At 42.3% G+C, this 19,025-nt stretch overlaps 1 protein-coding gene across 5 annotated transcripts in view; it reads right to left on the reverse strand.

Annotated features, from left to right (window-relative positions):
- The window catches only part of LOC140914930 (P2Y purinoceptor 8), a 43,747-nt gene that overhangs the window by 16,152 nt on the left and 8,570 nt on the right, over nucleotides 1–19,025 (reverse strand). For 2 of the 5 annotated variants that reach the window (XM_073353995.2, XM_073354005.2), the window contains 2 exons: nucleotides 16,064–16,217; nucleotides 13,630–13,734 (listed from right to left, as the gene is read on the reverse strand). The exons of 2 other annotated variants lie outside the window; for them this stretch is intronic. The gene's annotated coding sequence lies outside the window, so the exon portion shown is untranslated. The remainder of the gene's footprint in view (nucleotides 1–13,629; nucleotides 13,735–16,063; nucleotides 16,218–19,025) is intronic. One more of the 5 variants, XM_073354034.2, reaches the window with a different exon arrangement.

Below are 19,025 nucleotides of genomic sequence, written 5' to 3' on the forward strand. Positions count from 1 at the left end.
GGGAACCTACCTTCTTAAGAGTTCTCTCCAATGTATCCACAAACACAACTAAAATTCTACTCTAGTTATTAGAGGATTATTTCTGTTAAATAGCCAATTGTTTCCAGTTCCTCGAGGGAGCTTTTAAGACAGGTTTCAGTTTATTAATAATAGTAAAAGCTTTAAGGCCTTGTTTCTAACTAAAAATGAGCATCGGCAGACCTGTTTCATACTTACCACCTGTATTTAACCCTGGATCCCAGTGAAGGTTTATATTTACATATTCAGTGATACAGTTGCTATAATTGTTGGAATGAGACACTGTATTAATTTGTATAGAACTATACTTCATTGACAACTATGTATATATCCTTCTTAAAGGCTGGCATGTGTCAACAAAAAAACAAATTCAGGAAAATTCACGTTTTTTTTGTTTCGTGTGTGACAATTTACTGTACTACAATCACATGGTTTAGCTCTTTGTTTTTAAAACACAGCTGTTGTAATCTGACTGAGAAACAAGGTTTTTATGTATGCAGCGTTGTTGTAGACATGTTGGTGCCAGGATATTCCAGAGACAAGGTGGGTGAGAGACAAACTTTTGAGGTTACACAGGTAACACTCTGAATTAGTTTCCCACACTTGAAGAAGAGCTCTGCGTAAGCTGGAAAACGTAACTCTCTCACCAGAATTTGGTCCAGTAAAAGATATTTCCTCACCCAGCTTGTCTCCCTAAAGTTTTATGAGGCATTTTAGCAATTAGGCCCTGATCCTGCAAAGATGTTCACATGTGCTAAACTTTAAGCATGTGAGTAATCCCAGTGAAGTTAATGGGACAGATCCTCAGGTTGTGTAAATAGTGACAGCTCCATCGAAACTATGTGTCTAGGACAGTTTACACCAGCTGAGTATCTGCCCCAGTGGATTACTTACATGCAAAAGGTAAGCATGCACATAACTTTTGTCAGGATTGGGCCCTTCGTTATATTAGCCTGTGTTTAGGTCTTTCACAGGCTTTCCCTTCTTCTATGTATTCTCTAGAATATTTCACAGGTTGCTGCAAGAACTGTATCTGAGTCATGAGAATAGAACAGTTGCCTTTAGCCCAGAATTTATTCTGACATGAAAACAAGAGAATATTAAGCATCCGGAAAAAATAGTTTTCAGTTATATACCACAATCAGTGTATAAAATCAAAGAGAAGCATCTATCTGAGTTCTGAGTATAGGCCCGATCCAGCTTTGCTCGAAGCCCATAACTGTTTTGCCACTGCCTGCAATGGGGGAAGCACTGAGCCTCCTATTTGAATATAAATCAGTCAAATAAAACATGATTTGTTTCTTGCAGATCCAAGGCACACTAGAATAGTTGCATGTGAAAACCAGTCGAAACAAAATTGGAGTCCCAAAAAGGGTTTTATCTGCCTAACATTGATCACTTTTACTCTCTCTCTCTCTCCATATTTTTAACCAGTTTTATCCATTTTTGTAAAGATACATCTCTTGGTTCTGTAATGAAAATGCTGTACATAAAACTAAAAAGAAAATTTAACAAAGTACGTAAAAGACATGCTTTTTGTCCAACTGTTAGTAATTGTCCAGCACATATTTCTTACCATTCACTCACAGTTTACCTGTGAGACTGACTGCTTTACATAATCCAAAAATGCCTCCTCTTTATTTTCCTCAAGGCAAACTCCTGGCGTATGAGCCAAATGTGTCCAATCAATGTATACATCTGGCTCACACATGAATTAAAAATTATTCTACTGTTTGGTCAATCATCAGGATATGCCAACTCTCCCCCCCCCGAACAGGCTACAAAGTAAAATTACTACAGCCCCTGTGCAGGATCCCATGAGCTTGGTGAGATATAAAGTGACCTGGACTAGTTAATTTTCTTCTGTATCTAACTCTTTGCTGCTGGAAAGGAAAATTGATCAGGCTCCTTCCATAAGAGCTTTGGCACATGCAGAAGGAATCTGTCTATTCCTAGTCAGAATCCCTATGGGTGAGGGAAAAAGACCTCTAAGAGAAATGTATGAGAATATTCACCTTCTGCACTCTCTTACAAGGGGAGCACTTCGGAGGCAATATTCTGACCAATCCTGGAGAAAGCAGGGTGGCACAAAAATGGAGGAGAAAGTGATGAAAAATGCAACAGCAGAAGAAAAAGAAAAAAGAGCACATAAAAGAAGAGGAAAAATGGCAGAATTAAAAGGACTGAAAAGAATGAGTGGATACCTAAAAAGAAAAAAAAGAAGAAAGATAAATGTACAGAAAAGAAAGGAGACGAGATCTAAGCAGTAGGGACAGGTTAGAGAGAAACACAGACAGCAGAGGTAAAGAAAAATAGACCAAACAGTGGTCATCGTAACTCTGGTGCCCATTTGTTATTTCAACAGAATGTGTGATAATCTCTCAGTGACATGTGTACAACCCTGTTGAAGTCACTGCCCTACTGGAAATAGGTAAACGTGTATATTGGAGAAGTGTTGCTGTGAGAGCTAGACCCACACAGGGATTTCAAGGTGATACCACTTGGTAGAGTGCACTTGGAAGAGTGCATGCTCTGCGATGCTAATGTCCCTCACTATGATTTTGGACAATGCTCCCCCACCTTATTCCTACAGACAAGTGGTGTGTGCTCACTCTGCTCCTCTTATGTGATCCTCCCAGGCTATATAATTGCTGTTTTCCCCAAGGGATCTTTCACTGTTATAGCCCTTATCATGCCATAGCTTCTCCTTTTGTTTGTCACCCCTCCCAGTGTGAAGCCTAAGTTAGGGCCATGTTGCTGGCACTGTATTTTCTCTGAATGTTGGTCGATTACATATGGGTCCTATATCTGGTAAAAGTCCTGTTACTAGGGGAAGTTGCTATGTTTTACCATTAATGTTGCAGTTTTTTAGTTGGGCAGTCAACAGGATACCAACTGCAGTCATGGGACCCAATGGCTGACTGCCCTCCGGCCATGTCCCCCCCGTGGTGTTTGGTACACAGATCTCCAGGACAGTCATGTGCTGCTTCCATCTTTCTACATCTGAGCAATTCAGGGCACGTGCATTGCCACTGAACACTCTAAAGTAATAACAGGGATGACCACGGCTCCATAATCTTAGGGGCTGCCACTCTTACATTTATGTAATTCCCACTGAAGTCAATGGCATTTTTGTGCTCACGACTACTCATATATAAAGTACAAAGGTGAGAAGCACCTTAGAAACAGATTGCAATAACTAGCCCATCTACACCAACTGAGAAAACGGAGTGGGTTCTTCCAGCCCCTTTGTTGTTTTTGTTGCTCTTCTCTGAATTCCCTCAAGTTTGTTAATGCATTACCTTCTAAGGCATGTCTACACAGCCAGCACAGCGCTCTGAGCATGCATCCTCCCCTCCCAAGGCTTCAGAGCCCAAGCTCTAGCCCTAGGCGCAACTTCAAAGTGCTGTCTGCACAGCTATTTTTTGGAGCATGAGCTCTGCCAACCCAGGCTGGGAGGCTCACTCCTGTGCACTCTGTAGACATACTCCTAGAGGTGCAAGCAATAGCACATGGGAGGCAGAGAATGTGGAAAGGGAGGAGAGAGAAGGGGTTTTAACAAAAGCTCTTCTTGCTTTTTGACCTTTTATGCCTGCTTGGGCTAGCCCACCAAAAAGTAGACCCCAAGGATTCATAAAAATAACAGTGCTAATGTGCTGAAAGCACAACAACCCACTCAGTAATAGTTGTTCCATTCTCTTGCAAATGTGTTTTAGACAGTATGCAGAGTTATACAAGCCAAAGTTTCCTTCTTTTGAAAGCTAAGTGAAGGACATAAAGTTTCCTAATGTTAAAGTGAAAACCGTTCCTCAGTATTCCCCTTCATGCTCAAATAAATTATGCATATAAATCCCCTACAGATCAACAAGTGATTCTATCGCCCTTCTAAAATTTCCCCATTTCTTCTCAGAGTGAAAAATTACATGTTTATCTTAACTATAATATTCATTCAAGAGTCATAGGCAGAGCACAATAGTGCTTTATGGTTAGTTGAATTAATGGGGCTGATCGTGCTCTCACTGGCTTCACTATTACCCCAATGTTATGTCATTAATTTTACTGGAGTTAATATTGATGTCCGTAATGTGCCCAGAGTTTCTTGGATGACAGGTGCTATATAAAGCCTGGATCCACAAAAGTGACTTAGGTGTCGTGATGAGTGTCACAGCACCTAACTTTTAGGTGCCTAGAAGATCACAGGAAAACACTGCAATCCACAGGGCCCGAGTTAGGCACCCTAGGCTCCCTAAACAATGAATGGGGAGACACTGGAACCTCAGAATGGGATCCACAAAGCCTGCATGCTAGACAGGAAGCCTCCTAAGCTAGCCAATGGGAGACACTGACCAGAGGTATGTGTGCAAAGCCCTGTTCCCTTTCAGAGGCAAGTTCAGGCTGCAGGGAGGCACCTATCTCTGCTTGTGATTCACAAACTGGGGAAGGATAGATGTTTGACCACTTAAGTCATGGTTGGGGCCCAGTTTTGTAGGTGTGCTCAGGGGCTGCCTAACTCCACACAAAACAGCTTGGGGGAGGGGCAGAGGAGCTCCCTTATAACCTTTAGCCCAGTGGTCAGGGTACTCCCCTCAGATATGGGAGAGGAACAGTTTAAGTCCCCCCCTCTGCCTGATGAACAGAAGAGATATAACGGGAATTTGTTACCTTGCAGTAGGCTATAGTCATTCTAACTTTTTATCTGTCCCGATTAATATTTAATTATTCAATTATGTAATTAAGGTGGAACAACTTGAATAGGTGTGATTAAGGGAACCCCCATATCAGAATATTCCATACCCCAGCAGTTAGGGCGCTTACCTAAGAGTAGATCACTGTTCAAATCCCTTCTCCTTATCAGGCAGAGGGAAGACGTGAACTGGGGGTCTCCCACATCCTGGATGAGTGTCTTGGCCATTCGGCTAAAAGTGATAATAGAACCTCTACTCCTCCTTCTGGTTGTTTTGCGGGGAGTTAGGTGGCCTTTGACCATGCCTACTGGATCAGGCACCACATGACTTAGGTGGAGGAACACCTACCTTTCCCCTGGTACATGGATTGCTGTCAGGCTGAAGCAGGTGATAGACACCCAGATGCCCAGAGCTAGGCAGCACTTTACATTCTCATAGGCAAAAACTTAGGTGCCAAGTGAGTTTAGGTGCCAAAAGGATTAGGTAGCAGCTGAGTGGGAGTTTTGTGGGTCACATTGTACCTAAAAATAGGACTTGAGGATGTGATTAGTAATGCTTCTTTCTTTCTTCTTTTTTTGTTTGTTTGTTTGCAATCCTGGGAAAGTTAAAAAGAGGGATTTTAAATGTTAGATGTTATGATCTGAAGAGTGTAATTAATTTATCTCTTTATTTAAAAAATAGGAGGCAGTTTTTGGTTTCTGACCTTTGTATTTTGCAGCTGATGGGGTAGCAAACAAAAGAATTCTCATGCCTCAGTCAAGTCATGAAGAGCAAACCCACATTTTTAGCTTGCTGCAGTGTTTCCAGCTGCTCACAGATACAATCTGTGATCCTGACCCTCCTTTCTCAGGGTGAATTCTGATGTACCTGTTGGCTACTTTTATTTTAAAGTAACAATTACCTTAAAGAAACACAAAATGAGTCTATAAAAATGTGTCCAATTTTCCAATTATAGACACCAACACAAGGCCACAGAAACCTTAGAATGACTTCTGTGGGGTGGAAAGTGCGTTAGATGTATCTTATATTGAGTCAGGTCCTGAGAAAGTACTGCAAGGGTCTTTATGATGACAGTGCAGGTTGTGATATCATTTGGAGAATTTTTTTTCTTTTTAAAATGTCCTCTCCCCTGTCCTCCAAAGAGGAGTTACAATGATTGTTGTGTTCCAGGTTAAAGGGAGCCTTTAAGTAATACTCTAATAGGATGATTCATGGCTGCCCTGAAACTTGTGCAAAGTAAGTGGAAGTCGATGTAAAATGAGACATCGAAGACCTCTGAGAATATCAAAAGATTGAATTCTAGTTCTTCCTGAGGTCTCCTCTACATAAATGGTTTGGATTCCACCCCCCACCCCCTTCTCCCCGCCCATCATCCCGTATAGTTACTGGATCATATAGGAGACTTTGCTGTGGAAGTCTCTTTGTTGTCAGGGGCCTGTTTCAAAGGGAATGGTTGCCCTGTAACCAGAATTCTGATGCATCCATCTAACCAGCCTCCAAAAGCCAGAATCTGTCCTTTACTTCAATGGAAACAGAGCTAGGCCAGTGCTGAGCACTTCTGCAAATCCTACTCTTGTGTCTAGCTGCTGTGAATGTATTCAGAAAGATCACCACTGTTTAGTGAGTCTCCATCTTCTTTCTTCGGGGGTCTTATCTTTCATGGTGTTTAATTCTTGTTTCTGTTTTACGGCCCACTCTTACTTCCTTAGTAGCCAATTTTGATGGGAGCAGAACAAACTCATAGTTCTATCATGCAGTAGGTGAAGCATAAGGAAATGAGTGTTCTTTCTGAAAACGTTTTTTAAAAATTTTAAACTCTTAATACTAGTCTTTTTTTAGTAAAATAACTCACTACTAGAATGAAGCATACAGTTTATCTGCTATCTAAAGTGTGTACGTGTGTGAATCATGAGAGATTGTTGTTATTTAATCTGATAACGAAGAAGAATGCTGAACTAAAGGGAGTAAGAAGATACAAGATTTACTATCCTATGTGGTAAAGAATTGGCAGAACACTACTTTGGTGGCAATCTACTGAAAAAGGGAATAGTTTGTACCTCATAGCTCAAAGGGAATAGGGATACCAAAAGTGGAGGTGGTAGCTATGCCACCAGATACAAATAGATGTGAGAGATCATGTATATATGGATTTTGCTAATGGAGAAGAAGGAATGAAGCAGCATTTGGAAATTTCCATAGATATCCCAGTGTCATTACTTTGGACTGCTGAAATAATGAAGATATGGGCTGATCGGGCTGTTCAGTGCTAGAAATTATATAGTACCTACATCCCCAAAGTAAAGAAAATAATATTCAGATATAATGGTAAAGGGGATTAAGTTTAATGGGAAATATATGGCTAAATCCCCTTCAATGCTTTTGATAATCTTAACCAAATCCCAAAAGAAAATCAATCTCAAAGAAAATGAACAGTCAATGTGAATTTCAGGAAAGTAAATTTAGAATATTCTTCACTCTTTTTCTCACTCCCCGACCCCAATAGAAAAGCAGAATTTCAGGCTTAAAAAAATCTTTTTTTTTAAAGGTAAGTTATAAATTCTATTTTGTGAACAAATCTAGGAAGGACATGTTGTTTGTTAAAATGTTTTCTAGAACTACCTTGCAGGTGAGCAAAGACAGAATATTCAGACGTCTTAGACACTAAAGATAAGGTGCAATGATAAAAAGCTTCTCCTCGCACGATAAGGAAAAAGGTTTTTTACGTTGGTACTTTCTGCTTAGACCAATCCCGCTTTCTTCCTCTTTCACTTCTGCGAAACTCTTTAGAAAAATATCAAAAACAAATGTGAATGTGGTTTACTCACATCAGCTCTTCCACCACTCCCATATCATCTCTACAGATGTTACCTCTATGCGACACCATAACCTATGGTACGTGCTTTGCTTACTTATAGACTATAATAGATTTTGACGCATTCTATCATGCTAATATATGGATGATGACACCACACAAAAATATGCTTTATTTTATTTACCAGTTGCACTATTTTGCAGTAGCAAATTATTCTCCTCTACCAAGGACAACTGGAAAAAAAAGACACTTAGAAACTCATCAACCAAAATGTATTTTTTTAAAAAGAGTTTATACCTTCACAACAGGAAATATTTTTAAATGGCCATGTGAATCACAAGACAAACCAACCACTTTCTGAACTGTGTTCATTCTAGTCTTCTATTTTTAGATCACATCATGCGCAAACTGGCTGCCTACTCTGTTAGTATTTTATTACGAGCAATACAATAATCTAGTGCTAGCACCATTGGGAACAGGATTTTATCTCATGTCTCTATAAATCCTGATTTGCCATACTAAATTTCATCATTTGTGGGAAGCGGAGGGTAAAAACTAGTTAGAGACTTATGACCAGAGATTTCTTTGAATTGGCACCCTCAGCAATTAAATTTAATTCACTACAGTGTTTGCGAGGAGAGTGATTTAGCAGCAGAGTTCCAGCCTGGCTTCCATTCCCTGGCAAAGGCAAAACAAACAAAAACATACACAAAAACTAAACACCCCCCCACCACCATGTTTCCCTCCTTTTCCCATGTATATCCATGAGAGTAGCAGCGTTGTTAGCAGACAACTTTGCACGTGCATGAAGTTGCTGTAGAGGCTGAATAATTCATGCATGATGACTAAACATTAAAGCAACTAGTCATCTTGTTGAACATGCCTACAGTGCATGGGCATCTATGAAGCACTAACCAAAGCTTCCCAAGTGCTGTCTCAGCACGCACTGGGCCCAGGCTAAAACCTTTGATGGATCTCTTCATTATCGCTTGTTCTAAATGCATGGTTGGGAATGAGGTGAAATCATTACAGGCCTTCCCAGAGCTTTCTGTGGAAATACCCCTCACCCAAGTCAGTATCAGTCAATTGGAAGAGCCAGGAATCAGTTGAGAGCTAGTATGGTGTGGATGTCAAGGACAACTGGGATGAGGGTGGTCATGCCTGAAAGTGAGAGCCACAGGAGTGGGCCATGCCTGGAGATTAGAGCAGAGCCAAGCTAGATTCAAGAATCAGGACCATGGCCCATGCAGGGGCACAGTCAAGAGCAAAGCCAAAGGTCAGAGTCAGGGATCAGAAGCCAAATGCCAGAGCCTATGGGTGAGCCAGAAATTCAGTCAGGAAGTGAGATCAGGGGAATCAAGGATGGAGAACAGTCACCCCAACACATTGAGTAGCCAGCAATCTCTGGGCACTGCTAAGTCTATCCCTCCATCAATCAGGAAATGCAATCAATTAGGCAGCCCCTTCCACGATCAGCTGTGTCCAGTGTGTTGCTAGGAGAGTAACCCTGCTGCAGCCGGCACCCTGACTCTGGAGGAGAGTGAATGACTTTGGCACTCAGATAATCCTGACTTTTAGTGCTGGCTCTGTCACTGTCTTGCTATATGATTTTGGGCAAGTCACTTCTCCTCTCTGATTCAGTTTCCCCATCTAAACCAGGGGGATGATAATACTTGTTTATTTACTTCTCAGGGGTGTGTGAGGATTAATTAGTCCATGTTTGTCTGTCACTTTGGACATCATTGTAGAAGTGCTAAGTATTATTATTATAAAGAGAACAGGAAGCCTTTGGAAATTGCCAGCACATGTCTAGATAAGTAGCCTATATTACTAATCTGATTTGGTCTAGGAGCACTTATTGCTTGTCAGAAGATGAAGCCTTTGCTGTAATGCATTAGCTCCTTTGCTTCAGAAGCTGCTTCTGTTCTTTTATGAGTTCTGGGCAACCATCTAGTCATTTAATTTTTTCTCTGATAGATAGACAATGTTGTATTGAGTTTTAAAACTACCTCATACAATTGTAAATATCATTGACTGGATTCACTCTTGTGTATGCCAACTTCTGCCAGGGGTGCTAGGAATAACCCCCAAAGTAAGCAGCAGTGGGCTGGGAAAGTGTGGTGGCCAATACATCAGGCGAATGTGCTCCTGTGAAGCCCCTCGTAGAAACTAAACCCTCATGCTTCAAACCCTAATATATATGCATAACTCTAAGCATTTGAATAGTCCTGTTGTCTTCATGGGACTACTAACATTGTAAAGCTAAGTATGTGTCATGGTTTTTCAGGACAGAGCCTAAGGCTGCTCCCCTGCAACATAACCTTTGCAGATCCATGGAAGTATATTGAGTAACTCCATGAGGCAACCATGATGAAACAAGGCCAAGGAAATAATTCAGAAGTTAAGGCCAAGGTTTTCCAACATGACTAGTGATTTTTTGGTTGCCCTACTTGAGACACTGTAAGGGGACTGCTTTTCAGGGATGGGTGCTCAGTATTTTTTGAAAATTAGGCCTCTTTAAGGCAGTTCAAGTTGGGCACCCAAAAACAAATGTACCCCAAATCACTAGTCACTTTAGAAAATCGCTCTCCATGTGAACATAAGAACAGCCATAATAGGTCAGACCAGCTAGCCCAGTATCCTGTCTTCAGACAGTGGCCAATGCCACGTGCTCCAGAGGGAATGAACATAACAGGTAATCATCAAGTGATCCATCCCCGTCGCCTATTCCCAGCTTCTGGCAAACAGAGGCTAGGGATACCAGATGTGGCATTTGGAGAGGGGTTCTCAACTGCCCGGAGTGTAATAAACCACTTCCTGAGAGAAAGGAACAGGGGAATCTCTACAAACATTTCCCAAAATATTTTTCTCTCAGGTTTGTTTGTTGTCAAGAAACTTCAGGGTATAGTGAGATTTTCTGGCTGCATTTCTGTAGGCATCAAGTGCCTACTATTATACAACGCAGTGCAGCCCAGTTTCTGTTCTCACTGTATACTGGGTGGGGATTTTTGATTTAATAGGTTATTCACAACTCTTTCAGCAATTTCAAAAAGCCACATAACCTCACACCACACAAGTTCAACTGACAAGAGCAAGTTTTGGTTATCTAAAAGAAGTTCTTTGGAAACTTGGATGTATAAAGTGATTGTGGGCAGGGAGTTCATAGAGTTCCGCTCCATACATTTCTGTCAGGGAACATCCAAGGAAGCAGCTGTCAGTTTTCCCTCCAAGGACCAACGACCCTGGGGGGTCCACAAAAGGCCAAGGCCATTCAATGGAGGCACAGTGCCTCTGCACTGGCTCTGGAGCCCAGGAATCTCCTTTTGTTTCCTGGCAGCATGGCTCCATCGGAGCTGTGCTATCAAGGCTTCCCCAGAAGGAGATGCTACCAAATCCCCTTAAAGCAGTGGAGTTGAGCAGTGGTGTATTATCTTTCCCTGAGCAACTCTATAGTGTGCCTTCCTCCATGGCCTGCCTCTCCCACAACTCCTGTGAAAACCTCAGGGGTCCCAGGAATGGGAGGCCAGGGCCATGGAGGCAGCTGTGCCTCACCCTTCCACATGTGGCAAGGAAGATCTACACATAAAGGCCCCTCTCAGCACATGGATCTTGGAGACACAACATGGGCCAAAGAGCCTGTCTTTGTAAGGGTACGGCACCTTTAAGACTCCCACCCTTTGTGCTGAAGGAACACTTTGTACTTTCTTAGCAGTACGCGCAGTCAGAGTGGTACTTGGTGAGCTGTTTCCTGTTTCACACACTGTCCCCTTCATGTGTTGTTTGCCCACTTTTATTTATTATCAATAATCTGTTAAATTGACGGGCTTTTTCTGTAACTGCTTTGTCTCAGTCTCTTCTCCTTTTAAGATAAAGTTCTCTGACAGGTGAAGATCACCCCAAGCCAGCTGACCAATCCTTCCAGGTAATGGTGCCTTAAACATTTTGGCTGTATCCGCTGCCAAGCGCTCACAGGTATATAGCCAGCCCAATAGGTACATGGGTTGGGGAGGAACACTGCCTGATTCCTCTCTCTCTCAATTGCACTTCTGCAAGACTGGGCAGAGTTTTTCCCGTAATGGCAGGAGAAGTCACAGAACAGCTGGATGATGCTCTTTACTTAGAATCAGAGGTCTCAGTTCTCCTGCCCCTACGTTTTGGAAGGAGGCAGATGGAGAAGCTGGTTTGCACTCCTCATGTTTTTAGGCCTGCAGGGACTTGCCCAGCCTCCCATGTAATTTAGAGCAGCCTGATGGGGAGCAGAGAATAACTGTAGTACGGTGCATTGCAGTTATGTTCCTGCTCCATCCCTGGCTTGTCCCAGTACTTAATTTGTGCCAAGGCTGTGCCCCGGCACCTCTAGGCTTGGTAGTTCATAGCACCAGCACCTCTGCGCTTGCCACGTCACTTATGAATGTAAAAAATATTGCTTGATCCCCAGCATCTCTTTCATTACAAATTAAGCACTGGTTGCCCCCTCCCTATCCTGACATCCTTCTTATGCCAGATGCTGGGAGCAGGGCCAGTATAAAGTGCTTACACCAGCTAAGGAGACCATCTGTATAGGGAGTATTCCAGGGGGTCTATTTCTACCCCTTCAGGGCCTATTTATGCTGCCAGATGAACATAAAGGGGACTTAGTACAAATGAAAATCAGGCCCATAGGATCATACTGTAGGATGGATCAGTGAGACAACTGTGAGCCTCATGAATCATCTGTTAAAGAGAATTAGATGTATGGAAGGCACACAGAGCAGCAGCTGCGCAACACACCAACCCCAACACAAGACCTCAGATGTCTCTTGGTGTCTCTTGCAACTTCCTGTCATTACCCACACTACAAATTCACAGGAGGAGCAAACCAGTATGTGGCTACACAAGGTGTAAGGAAGATAGTGGAGAATCAAGTCACTGTTAAAGGCATTTGGTGATATATCTGTAATACTTCCTATGATAGCATTAAAAATGAATGATCAGGAAAAGATCCCCTGACAGAGAATGCAAAGTGACTTCTGGATAAAAGCTAAAGAAAACCACCTTCCCTGCCAAACCGTATTTATTAAGTCTTCACACTCCTTCTTCCTGTCAACTATGAAACCAGCTGAAAAAAGTAGCACACACCCACACACGCATTAATGGTGGAGAAGTACAAATGATCTATTCATAGACCAAAGCCAGGGAAGAAAAGGGAGACCAAAAGGCTTAATTATGGAGCCTGAGAAACAGCAAACCAAAGAGTTAAACGGAAAGGAGGAGAAAGGAGGAAGTAGTGGTTGAAGCAATCTGCAAGGCAGAGGAGGGGGTCCATCCTATTTAAAACAAAGTGCACAAACAACAGGGGAAAGTATCCAGAAAAAGTAAGTTGATTTTGTCATATTAGTGAAAGCTGTGATGGCCACTTTGAAACCTGAAGGCCTCTTGTTTATTCAAAGAACAGGTGCCAGCTTCCCACCCATACCTCAGCCCTTAACTGAAGGGACCATTTCTAGCAGCAAAGAGATAGTTCAGTTTGTATGGTCTTTCAGTACTGGTAGAAATTATTCTTATTTTTATTTTCATTTATACATTTTGCTTTTAGATATAATAATGAACCAGTTAGGATTGTTAAGATGCTGTATAACTGACGTAGGCACCAGCCATCTAAAACAGATGGGCATTGTCAAAGAGACAAATGTGAAGCACTTTTAAAGTATAAGGGGGTAGCCGTGTTAGTCTGTATCCACAAAAACAACAAGGAGTCGGTGGCACCTTAAAGACTAACAGATTTATTTGGGCATAAACTTTCGCAGGTAAAAAACCACTTGGTTTTTTACCTGCGAAAGCTTATGCCCAAATAAATCTGTTAGTCTTTAAGGTGCCACCGGACTCCTTGCACTTTTAAAGGTGTCTTTGCATGTTGCTGTTATGAAGAGGTCATATTTTCTCGTAAGCAAAACTATGCAATACATGGCCTTGTCTCTGCTAGAGAGCTAGTAAATGCTCACTGATGGTGAGAGTGGCTCGGCAGCAGCAGTGTTAACATTGGGAGCCCTAATCTAGACATCCTGGTTTTAACACTATGTTAAGAGTATTAGACTTTTTCAGAGCAAATCTAATCAACACTTTGTTCATTTTTACCTTGTCTGTATGCTGAGCTTCCAAAATTGCTAATTGCAATGCAGCGGTACCAGTGTTAGCAGCAATGGGAAAGCTGTAGGAAATTTGCCTCGGTTAGACAAGATTCTAAGGAAAACAGAGAAAAACAGGGCTGATGGGTAACAGAAGGAAGGCCCCGAACATGCAGATACTTAGGCACCTACTTAACTTATGCGCATGTTCAATCTCATTGAGTTATTTAGGTTCATAACTGTAAGCACATGCATAAGTTTTTGCAGGATCATGGCATAAAAGGGAACAGACAGTGGTTGAAGTCCATCCTACACTGTTTGTTTTTGATAGAGACAAGGCAAAAGAAAAATACTTAGACTGTAAACTCTTTTAGACAGGGACTGTTACGTGTTTGTGCAGCACCTAGCACAATGGAGCCTGGACCTGGTTAAGGCCTCTGGGGGCTACTGCAATGAATATTTTAACTTCCATTATCAAGGGACCATGTCTTTTAATTAGAAGTCACTATGACTCTTGTGCTATATTCTAGCTTTGCATTCCTACCACTTCAAAAGGAGAGTTAATGGTAAGTGGTTTAGCTATAATGAGAGGAAATACAGTCACTGAGGAGGATGTCAAACAGCAGCACAACACCAAGGGTAGATTTACGCTTTGCACAGAGGACTGACTGCCGCTTGGGTAGGAATTCTGCGCTAGCTTTAATGTAGCTAGCGCACTAAAAACTGCTGTGAAGACACTGCAGGGCGGGCTCCAATGCGGGCTGGTAATGCAAGTCTGTACCCAGTGTTCCAGGTGGGCTTCCACAGCTCGCTCTGAACTCTGCTCTGCTGCATCTGCACTGCTATTTTTAGCCACGCTAGCAACATTAAAGCTAGCAGATCTATGCCTCCCCAAGATGCAATCACACCTCTGATTGCCTAGTATACAGACCCTACATGACATGGTGACGGTACAGAGAGAAAGTGAGAGAGATAAGGGCTGAATTATTTTCCCAGTGGACTCAGCGGGAGCTTTGCCACTGACTTTGGTGGAACAGGGTTGTCCCCTTCAAAGCAAGATTCTAATTTCTTACCTAATATTTCTTTTCTATAATCAAGATTTCTGTTATTACACAACTAATTAGCCAAGCTAGTTGGGTAGTTTTACGATTTTTATTTGCCTGCAGGTTTTCTCTGTTGTACCTGAAATCAGTTGTTATATTTTATCAATCTGACGGTTATGCTTTATGATTATTATTTAACATTTATATTGCAATGGTGCCTAGAGGCCAACCAGCTGGGGCCTCCTTGGATGTCTACACTGCAATGAAACAGCCCCACAGCCTGAGTCCTGGGACCCTGAGTCAGCTAGCACAGACCGGCCACGGATGTCTAATTGCTATGTAGACATACCCTAAAGCAGGGGTCGGCAACCTTTCAGAAGTGGGGTGCCGAGTCTTCATTTAGTCACTCTAATTTAAGGTTTCGCGTGCCAGTAATACATTTTAACGTTTTTAGAAGGTCTCTGTCTATAAGTCGAGAATATATAACTAAGCTATTGTTGTATGTAAAACAAATACGATTTTTAAAATGTTTAAGAAGCTTCATTTAAAATTAAATTAAAGCGCAGAGCCCCCCAGACCGGTGGCCAGGACCCAGGCAGTGTGAGTGCCACTGAAAATCAGCTTGCGTGCCGCCTTTGGCACGCGTGCCATAGGTTGTCTACCCCTGCCCTAAAGGGTCCACGGGGCACCTAAAAGGCAAGGACCAAGCAGTAAAGGACAGTCATGTACACATATCCTCACTACTAGAGCTGAAACTAAAAGTGCTAATTGAGATGCTAGTGTTTTCTGATCCTTCACATAAGCCATCAAACACTGTCAGGTGATAACATTTGTTCTCTGACCACCTGGACTGGACTTAGAGGGGAGAGGCTCATTGCTCATTATAACAACGTTGGCCATTTAGAATTATTTTGAGGTATTATTTGGAGGTTTAGGGGTGGGCCCTATAACCTATTTTGCAAGGGGAAGGTCCACCATAGGGGAATCTCCACAGGGTAACACTCATGGAGATGTCCTTCCCCAGAGCTACAGGTTTACAGTAGTGGGCCCTAGCTGATGTCACAAAGAGCTAAAGCTGTGAGTTTATCATCGGGATAATTTGGATATTTTCACTGTCATTTTTTAAATAAAAATGATATCAACAAAACTGCTTTTATTTTTCCTCTGGGCATTCCACTGAAAGTCAGTTTGTTGCAGGCAACAAGTTCATCAGGTCACAGAATCGTAGAAACATGGGGCTGGAAGTCTTTGCTGCCTGGATACAAAGGGCTGTAAAATATGGTCAGAATTAATGAGATAGTATTAGATGCCACTATAAAACCCATCTGAAAATGAAGAGTCAAATGCAGCTTGACACACTGCATTCCTTGCACATGGCAGCTCCATTTTGTGAATACTCACCGGTGAGCATGCCTAGCTCCCATTGAAGTTAACAGGAAGTAAGGGTGCACCACATTGTACAATCAGGCTCAGAGCTGGCTGCAAAAATACCCTTTATGTAGACCTGTGACTTCTATTTCTCGCACTCGTCCAGCGTGTATGTTTCTGGTCTGTTCTACGTGAGAAAATGTCACATTTATTTATGACTTCTTTCAGATTTACAAGGCAAAGTTGAAGCTGACAAAATATTGGTAGTAAATTGATTTGTTTGTAGGAGGAGGAAGGCTCTACATGGTGGCTAGCCTTGCTGCTAGTCCAATCCATATATATAGTGGTTGGCAGTGGCAGGCAGGTACCACATTGAAAGCATTTCTGAGTGTAGGCTTGAGGGCTATGGAATCTTCTGATGTGGGACTCCCACAGCCTCGCCTATTGATTGCCTATTTATACCTGCCACTGGAAATTTCCACTACATCTGTCTGAAGAAGTGGGTATTCGCCCACAAAAGCTTATGTTCCAATACGTCTGTTAGTCTATAAGGTGCCACAGGACTCTTTGCCACTTTCTATTGAAGTTGTTCCTCTTTAATTAAATAGTTAAATATTCATTGGGACAGTGAAAGAGTTAGAACGACTTTATAGCCCAGTAGTTAGGGTACTTGCTGAGAGGCAGCAGATACCTGTTTGAATCCTTTCTCTTCATCAGCTGCAGGGGGCACTTAACTGGGATTCTCTCAGATCCCGGTGAGCATCCTAACCATTGGGCTAAAGATTTGAAGGTGGAGTTAAGTGCCCTCTGAGCAAACCTACAAGATCGGGCTCCACAGGCAACTTAGGCAGAGGAGCACCTAGCTTCCCCCAGGTTTATAGCTTGTTCCAGGGCTTAGGTGGGAATAGATGCCTAGACACTTAACGTGAATCAGCAGGGCACATGCCCAGAGGCAGAAACGTAGGTGCCTAGGGAACTTTTACTGCAAAAACTTAAGTGCTCAGTGGGTTTAGGCACCTCTAGGGTTAGGCGGCAGCCAAATGGGAGGTTATGGATCACAGTAGTGCCTAAAAACTGGGCTCAGGCTCCGAAGTACCTTTATGGCTCCCACCTTTAATCAAACAAGTAATCCCACTGACATCGATAGGAATAATCATGTGAGTAAAACAAGCAGGTATTGGGCCAATACAGCATGTGAAATTGCCCTGGGTACTCCTTGTTCTCTCGAAAATATTTTAGTGTCCACAGGATACATTTGATTTAATTTAATGAAGTGAAAATGCTTTTTAAAAAATGCACAGTTTGAGACCCCAAATCTCTCAGAGGACCCTGCACCCTGAATTGTGATTTCATTTCAAGTGAGAATTTGTCCAGCTTTTTTACTGCAGAAGCTGATGAGATCACTAATGCCCATTGCAGAGCAGGGAGTTGCTAGTTTGTCCTGCTAGAGGTGTTAGGTGATGCCATTAGCTCCTGGAGTTAAAACACATGACCCAGAAGTCAGATCTTTACATGGAATTAAAGGAGGAACTGGCTTTCAGCCATTTTGTTTGAAAATGTATTTAGTTGTCATTGCTTAAGCCCAGGCATGTATTCAGTTAATGATTTTGGCTCATCAAGGGGTTTTTGTCTAACGTATATATAAAGCAGTTTAGTTCACTTTATGGCCCTGGTCTTACGCCCATTGAAGTCAACAGGAATTTTGCTTTGTTATAGCACCCATCAGCTTTTGCTGACTCGAACGGTGATTGATCTGCAAAAAGGATTCTGAGGAGCTGTGTATTTCTGTGGACTGTAAAATTGATACCAACTACTCATTTGTGGTCATCAACATTGAAGTGACCTATAGGGAGGTTGCTTCTAAAAATGTAGATTCTTTATTTCCTTTCCTTCTGTGTTGGCAAAATGCCACACTGATTTCACTGGTGGGCACTAACGAACCTAGAGTGACAGATTTAAGTATTGTAACATCACTAACCATACAGACTGTGTGAAATGTTCTCAATGACTTTTGGAACCTTGCACAGTTTCATTCATCCACTACTAACCATTCCCTTACATCCTGTCCATAGTATTATCTGTGTCTTGCAATGCGAGCTGTGCTATGGCTCCCTGAGTTCTTTACAATCAGCCTGGAAAATCGCAGTATTCTTTGCAGTTGTCTGCTGTTGCTCACCATTTTGCCCTTGGTGCACTTCTGTAAGCAGATTCCTGTGCCTCTGTAAGGTATCATTGTGGTGGGGAATTGTGGACATGTGCCAGGGCTCTTGGCTTTCCACTTGGCGCCTAGATTGGCATGTGAGGGTTGGGGTCTGTGTTGCCTCTCAATAATTAATCAGGTTACCACAGACTCATACTACTATCATGGGGATGAATCCAGCTCCCATTAAAGTCAGTGGAAAGAGTCCCATTCACTTCAGCTGAATCAGGCCCATGTGTGGTCTTGCCAACCTAGGTCATGTTCAAGGTCACTCTGGCAGCACAGATACTGCCTTGTCCACTTGTCTTCTATAACTATTACATATAAATATCTATATTTAATGAAAATTAAGTTTGCAGAGTCAGGTGCTCAGAAGTTAGGAAATGCCAGGTTTAGGGCTGCCCATGAAACCTCTAATGCACATACACAAGGGAGCCAAATTATGATCACATACTATTTTTTCTACATGACTGCTGTCTCATTCAGTGCATATTTATGGATGGTGTCAGGTAATGAATTAGGGCTGTGCTGTGCATTGGGACATTTTATGTGGGTTCCTTGAAACTTGAATTCTATCAGTTTTCAATATTTCTTTTAATTAGCGCTGATAAGGAACAAGATTTTTCCATGCCATAAAAAGAATCCAAGGTTTGGAAAAAAAAAATCTTTCCATAGTGGAATGGGAAAAAAAAAACCTTGGAATTTGTCACAGAATGGCTGCCTAGCTCCCTAGGCTCCAGCATGAGCCTAAATATCTACACTGCAATTTTATAGCCCCACAGTCTGAGACCCACG

This window comes from Lepidochelys kempii, chromosome 1, assembly GCF_965140285.1.
Source record: "Lepidochelys kempii isolate rLepKem1 chromosome 1, rLepKem1.hap1, whole genome shotgun sequence".
Taxonomy (NCBI): Eukaryota; Metazoa; Chordata; order Testudines; family Cheloniidae; genus Lepidochelys; species Lepidochelys kempii.